Below are 8207 nucleotides of genomic sequence, written 5' to 3'. Positions count from 1 at the left end.
TGGCACTGAACACACTCCTGCTTGCACTCGTCTACATAATAACCACCAGGACACGTGGACACACACATGCATCTACAACTAATCCGTAACATTTCAAGACGTTTTCTGCAGTTGTTTCGCAATTATTTAACAAACTGAAGAACTTCTCTCATGCTAGATTGCTTTATAATAAATGTTTTCAATGCTCAGCTGAAAAAGAACATACCAGGTTCATATGGAAATTAAATGTGGTGTGCAGGTGGGCTCTTAGTGAGCAGGAAGTGTTTGGGGTTGCAGCTGAGGCACTGCTGTTTGCCTGTCTTCAGTGTCACATGATCCTTCAGAAATCATTTTAATATGCCTATCTGCATCACAAGAATAAAGTACGTTTAAAATATATTCAAATAGAAAACAGCTGTGTGCAATTGTAATAATATTTCAAAATATAACACTTTTGTTTTTCAAATAAATGCAGACTTGGTGAGCATAAGAGACTTCTTTTACACATTTTTGACAAGTGGTGTAGCTGTGCAGGAAATCACTTACCTGGGGCAACGGAAAATTATACATTTTAGTGGTTATTATTAAACAATGTCAGATGGTGATGAATCATGTTGAGAACCTCAGCCGTGCATTTACCTCTTTGGTCAGATTCGGTGCAAGCATTTGGACTGATCTCACACACTCCATCCTTTACAAAGTGTCCTGAAGGACAGTGATGCACACAGGAGTGTTTGTAATGCCTTCCTCACACCTAATACAATAATTGGCTTCCCCCTCACATGAAACACATCCCACGGCACAGCTGACACACACATCGACTTCTGGGTTACCCCTGCGACGATACCACAGACATTATAGGATGTTTGTTAATATGTGGCTTTATGTGATATATGTTAATGCAAGGCTGTGTTCCAGTTTTCAGACTTCAACTAAAAGTTGTTACCTCGTTAGTAATGGCACATATTGAAGCAGCAGCACTATGTAAATTTTGGCGCTGTAGCGGTTATAAACAGAACCGCACTCATCCCGCGGAGGAACATTCTAACCGGAGCTACTTCTCCAAGCTTATGTCTATGGCGATTGACGCAGGTATGTGTTACTCCACATGGACTACTTTGAAGTAGTTTATACTTTGTATATACTTTGATGTTTTTCTTACCTTTCTGGACATGGACAGTATACTGTACACACAGTTTCAATGGAGGGACTGAGAGCTCTCGGACTAAATCTAAATCTAAAATATCTTAAACTGTTTTCCGAAGATAAATGGAGGTCTTACGGGTTTGAAACAACATGAGGGTGAGTTATTAATGACATAATTTTAATATTTGGCTGAACTAACCCTTTAAATCAAAAGGAACCAATTTTGTGGAATGACCCAAAAATGAACTGAATGAATGTGGATTTTTTTTTTATGTTATTAAAGAAAATAAATACCATATAAGATAAAACAAACATTTAAAAATGACAATGACAAGTGCAATCTGGGACGCAGCCTGTGGGACCATGCATTTAAACATGTAGCATTTTGTGTGTTTTGAAAGAACATTTTTCACCTTTTACACTCAGCAACACATTTGGCGTCCTGCAGGTAGAGTGAACCGAAGGCGTCCTGACACATCAAACAGTCTTCACAGCGCCCACTCGTCTGCTTTCTATGAATCTCATGTGGACAGTCGGACACACACTCAGATTGTCCACATGAGAACATACCTGTGTAGACACACAAACACACATATATATTCCAGCTCTCAACATTTGACAAAGATTACTGTATCTATAATATCTTTCTGTAGACTGGAGGCACTACTGAAATCACTCACCTTCCCGACAGGAATCACACGTCTTCCCAATGCCCTGAACACCGTCCTGCAGGAGGAATCACACTGCTCACACTCACCCTGACCTGCACACACACACACACACAATCAGCGAAAGAATCAGACTTTAAAAGTCTTCAGTCAGTATAATAGATCTCATGTTTACTTTTATTAAAATAATGACTTATTGAAATTTATATTTTGTACTGTTTAGGAATTTTCCATCAGGACACTTGATCTTGCTGATGCATTGACCCCTGTCCAGAAACAGGTCATCTTCACAGGAATCACCGTCTTTATTGTCCGGACCACCACAGATATTTGGGCAGGTGGAGGCTTAAATGAGGGTTCAAAGTTTTACCACTGATCTAATGCATGGATGCTAACTGCTGTTAATGCCGTTATATTATAAAAATGTAAACTGATATTGAATTAAAACATTTTCATTAACTTAAAAGTAAATACTAATACAACCGCGAAAAAAAGAAAATACATTTCAGGACTAAAACAAACTAAATCAGAACATTTTCTGTTAACTGAAATAAAAAAAAAAACTAATGCCTGGCGGAAAAAACTGAAACGAACAGAATTTCCCGAGTCTAAAACTTAGTTTATGAGTTTTATAGCCTATTGTGAAACATGTTTGCAAAACTGAAACTAAAAAAAACTGTTAAAACCTAAAACTAATAATAATATGGTGAGAACTCACAAAAACCTAATTAAAAATAACAATTTGCTAAAAAAAAAAAAAAAAAAGCTATACTAACTCTGTTTACAAATACTCTATATATGTGCTCATGTGTCAAAACCAGATTCTATTCAGAGTCTCCTCAGATGCAAACGACAGATTACATGTTGCATACATAACCGGGGCATGTTGTCACAAAGGCTCAATGTTTATTCAACTAACTTTTTTTCTATGTAGTAACATGTGATATGTTGATATGCAAGCATTTTTGTATGTGCACAAGACTTAAAAATTATGCATTTATACAAAAACTGACATTCAAACATTTTCCAAAAAGGTGACATCCAACCATGTGCCTCCATTCAGCTGTACCTGAGAAATCAAAAGACAACAGCAAATCAAATACCAATACTATGCTGTTTCTCCAGAGTTGCCTTCAAAAGCATGTTGCACACATACAGCACAGACACAAAACCTGAAGTCTGAATGATACAGACAGACATGTCTCATCTCACCTGACAGGAAGAAGTCTTCCTCGTGGACAACTTGTCCTCCAAAGTCCTCTCAGGGCACATCTTGTGACAGCTCGATTTCAGCCTGCAGAAATACAACATCTCTTAAACTTTACATCAGTTATAACCACTTATGAAGTCACAAAGTCAAAAAACATGAGACAGACTGATAATAGTCCAGTAAACAAGATATACAATGCTCTGGATTCACTGAGGGAAAAGACTTACCATTAATACACTCTTCATAGAAACAGAAATCAATCAGTGGGTAGTGAAATTACTACTAATTTCTTAGCTTCGAGTAAAAATGCTGATTTTATTAATTAATTTATGGTAACCAGCAGAGGACGACATTGCTGTATTTCCCACACACATTTCACACACTCAGTTCTGGTTTACTGGAGGTCAGAAAACAAAACAAGAACGAAATACAGAAATGTAGAAAACTAATTTAGGTTTCTTTGGTTTGATTATCTATGCGTTTCAGCCCTGAATGAAAAAAATAAAACCGCTGAGAAAGTTCGACAAATCATTGTTTATCTGTCTGAGCTGCTGCAGAGAAAGAAATTAATCTACGCAGGCACGAATGACCAGATGATAAAAATGAGAAATCGCCGTTTTTAAGCTTTTTTATTGTTCCTCAGTTTGAATAGGGCATTATTCTTGCAATACTACACTGACCAGCAGAGGGCTCGATCAAATCTGATCTGAGGTGAAGCAAGGTTTGTGTGTTTCTAGTGTCAGACGGTATTTCAAATCTTTTTGTTGAAGGAAAGATTGTTCGGTTTATCGGATTTAAATGGGTCAAAAAGCTGCGGGCTTGTGTTAAACACTTATCTGTGTCTTTCTTCACCACTTTGATCTTGACACACTGACTTGCTGTTGAGTATCTACTAGACATCAGTGTGGACACGACTTTCTGAGCCGTGATGCCAAATAATGCTGCCTTGAAGTGCAGATGCAGGCAACCTGACACATTTTCAGATACACACCAGACATACTCTAATTGTGAGAATTATAACCGATGGAATGAGATACTGGAACCCCTATCATTTGTGCTACATGCATAGAAATAAATGTTTTAAAATTATTATTTTTTAAATGCCTTTACTTGCCTAAAAAGTGTAAACTATCAGTCCGATGACAGAAGGCATGTAGAGGATTGTGTACAAGTTTTTAGTAAAGTTTCGATCAAGTTGATAATTTAGCGGCCCTAGACATTTGTGTATCAAAATTTGATAGATTAGGATTCATAGGGTTAATAACATAAGAATGGAAAATAGTGCATTTAAATATTTAAAATGCTAAAACTTTATTTCCAGGTTTAATTTAAAATGTACTCTCTGCTAATGTTAAACAGAATATTAAATCGGATGTTTTCAAGACTTTTATACTGAGGATGATTTTTTTTTTTTTTGAAAACATGATGCATTTCAGTTCTTTATGAGGAATGCTTGTTGTGCACACATCCATCCAAATAATGATATACTGACCAGTGAGGCATTGCTGACAGCCCTCCTCACAGGTTACACAGTCTTCAGCTGCTTCACCTATACAAGTGTCACACCACGAGTCAGCAGAATTAGTGTTGCTAACATGGAAAAGGAAATACAGATGTAGATAAAAACCAGATAATGTCTGTATTTGCACGTGTGACAGAGGTTGCATGTGTGGGAGCACTGGAGGACAGAGCGCAGGACCTGTTTATACATGTCTGCAACTAATGATAAGAATTTCTGTTCCCCCACTGTCTCATTTCTGCTGCTATTTCAGTCTGACTTCTGCAGACAAGCTCTTCCCTCATGCTCAGCGCATCTTTGACCATGATAATTTGTGAAAAAGATTAGATAAACAGCAGTGGGTGTCGTGAGAAGCCAAACAACATCCATAGAGTTAGATTTACAGATATACGTACATGGGCTAAAGCGATCTAGCTCAGCACACAAAATGAGAGAAAAGTCTTCTGTCTAGTGAGGTGAATCTAATGAAAACATGTCTTTGTTACACAGCACTGCAAAATCAAAAGATAAAAAGTATATTTTCATGTATTTTTAGATCTATTAGCATTTTGTGTCACATTAGTAAATTATCCCCTTTTAAAGTTTTTTCTTCCTGTAAATCTTTTTTTTTTTCTTTACTTTTTTAAATCACTATATACAATTGCTGCGTCTTTTTTATAGTACTGGCCAAAAGTATGGGGTCAGTTAGATTTAATTTTTAAATACTTTTCTTTAGCAAAGATGCAAAAAATGCTTTTCTTATAAACTTTCTATTCACCAAAAAGTCCTAAAAACATTCTCACGACTTCGACAAAATATGAATCCGCACAACTGGTTTCAGCGTTGCTAATAATAATAAATGTGACACTGAAAACTGGAGTAATGATGCTGAAAAACCAGCTTCACATCACAGGAATTAGAAAACAATATGTAGTAATGTTGTTTTTACTGAATTTTTTATATATTTTTATGCCTTGGTGTACAAAAACATTAAAAAAATCTTACCACCCCCATATTTTCACTGATAAAGCAGCAATACAAACAACAACACAAGCAGCATAACATATACTATCATAATGTATAAACACATACACCATATATACGATATATATGTAATTTCTTGACAGGTTTTGTGAGATTCATCCATTGGGAAAATTAAGGTGAAAACTGGCAAAAAGCGAATACAAAAACATTTTGGCAATGGCACTGTTTTTTCAACACTGCGCCTACAGCTCAACCACTAATTCGATTTTCAGAAGAATTTTCTCATAAATCTCACTCACATTCCAAAAAAAAGTAACCAGAATCTTAAAATCACAAAAAAGAAATGGAAAAGGCCAAGCGAGCAAAAGAGAACATTTGAGCACAGTTATGATGCAACTGACCCAGTCCACACTCCAGATTGGCACAGGTCCCGTCTTTAGGGTAGTAAGAGGGGGTGCAGTGGAGACAGTGGCCTGTAGATGTACACACAGTGCAGTTTGGAGGGCAGGGATCACATGTTCCTTTCGAGGAATGTGAATAGCCCTCTGGACAGGTTTCACGACACTCCCCTTCAAAGAGGTACCACTCAATTGCGAATCGATCGGTGTGAAAACAAACAGAATAAGAACAATGTTAAGAGCTAGTACTTTTCTCTATTTTGTGAGGCAGTCATGACTGTTTACCTTTTCTACAGCAAGTACATTTGTCAGGCCCCTCATCTGTACATTCGAGGCATGTGTGGTGGCAAAGATGACACTGTCTCTCCCCTTGTACTTCCCAGGACCACAGCTGATCACACATTGCCCATTTTCAAAGAGCCTGTCAAAAAATAAAAACTGAAATCTGTCCCCACACAGTGCACCTCTTGTCTCACTGAGACTTTATTTGACTGTGGTTCTGTGGGGATTTGTTCACACCTAATCACAGCTGATGCAGTCTTTACTCTCAGGTCCAGTACACTTTGAGCAGGATGAGGAACTTCTTCGTCTTCGTCCTAGCGTTTGTCCCGCGCAGGTGCAGGGTCCGCTTTTTGGCAGGCCGCTCTCCATTTATTCCGGTCTGTAGTGTCCTCCGGGGCGACTTGCACGTCCTTCATATCTTGCTTGATCCGTCCATCCATCTCACCTTTGGGCGGCCACGTGGCCGGTTACCGGGTGGGTCAAGGCGCATAGCTGTCTTCGCCACTGAATTCTCATGGCTGCGTGTTACATGGCCGTACCAGCGAAGACGAGCCTCAAGCATCTTCTCCGTAATCGGCGCAATTCCTTAACTAGAATATCCCACTTCTACTAGTGTAGGTACACACTAAAATTGTATTAGCAGTTGTGAACAAATGCTTTGTTTAATTAATCCAGTGGTTCTGCTTATTATATTAGTATATTTATGTAGGTAGCATCAGAAATAACTAACATTTCCCTGAATGCATGTTTAAGAAAGGTAGGGAAAAACAAGTAAAAAAAGCAAGCTGATTAAAAAAAATATATATACAAAAGAGCAAACAAAACAAGCAAACTAATAAACAACCAAATTAAACAAGAAAATTAAACATGCTAACAAAACAAGCAAACCACACAAATACAAACAAGCAAGCAAATGAAACAAGCAAAAAAAACAAAAAAAAACAAGCAGATTACATGCAAACTAATGAAATATTACATGCAAAGCAAATGAAAAAGCTAACAAAAACAAACAAAAACAACTACTTTGCAAAGTAGATTAAACATACAAACAAGCAAAAAAGAAACAAGCAAACAAGTACAATAAACAAACACAAAATCAAAAAAGAAACAAGCAAATAAAACAATCTAATGAAACAAACAAATACATGGAAACAAGCAAACAAAACGTAGAAAATACTTTCAAACAAGCTAACAAAAAAGCAAGCAAACAAGAAAAAACAAAACAAAACCAAGAAATACATATATAGATAGCAAAAGAGAGGGAAACCAAAGTGCTTACCTGTTCAGAGCTTTAGCATGAATATAGGAAAGGCTTCTGGTTGAAGGATTGACCAGCTGACGTTAATGATTGCAGACAATTCAAAGGCCATGCACATGCAGGATTCATAAATCAGAGCACTCTCAAGAAGTAAGACAGCTTATGAAGATTGCCCTCATAAAATCAGCTGGCCTTAGAAACTGAAAGCTAAATAAAAATAATAAATTTTGTGAGTTGCAAAAAACTGACCACAGTAAAAAATTATTGCACATACACAGTCAAACTGACACCTTTGTTAGTATAACCAAAACATATTTTTCACTCTCTAGGTGTCAGAATGGATCAAAACTATCCCAAAGCGATGCTGTGGGAACGTGAGAAAAGTGAAATACATTGAGCTAACCTTTAACCTCAGGCTAAGCAATGTATTTGTTCGATTTCCTTTAGAGTGAGCTGGACATCTACAGCTGGCTGACCTTTCTGATGACCTCAGGCTTACGCTCTGATACACTCCATTCACTCAATGCTGACAGTCCTGAAGCAGCCGCTCATGACCCAACATGACCGTAATTGAGTTGTCAATCACTAGACCAAACATGGGTCCAAAGCCAATGTCAGTTAAATGAGATTTCTCACTCAAACTGCTTGCATTAAACTGCAAAAACACTGAAGAATCGCTTTGATATTTATCGCAAGGTTTGTAACACGTAAAACAGCATGTGTCAATAGTAATGGCTTTATCATGTTATTCACCGCAGGAAAGTAGCAATTGTTGTGTGGGAGC

The sequence above is a fragment of the Carassius carassius genome, chromosome 21 (genome assembly GCF_963082965.1).
Source record: "Carassius carassius chromosome 21, fCarCar2.1, whole genome shotgun sequence".
NCBI classification, from domain to species: Eukaryota; Metazoa; Chordata; class Actinopteri; order Cypriniformes; family Cyprinidae; genus Carassius; species Carassius carassius.
Note: the sequence above shows the minus strand (reverse complement) of the source record.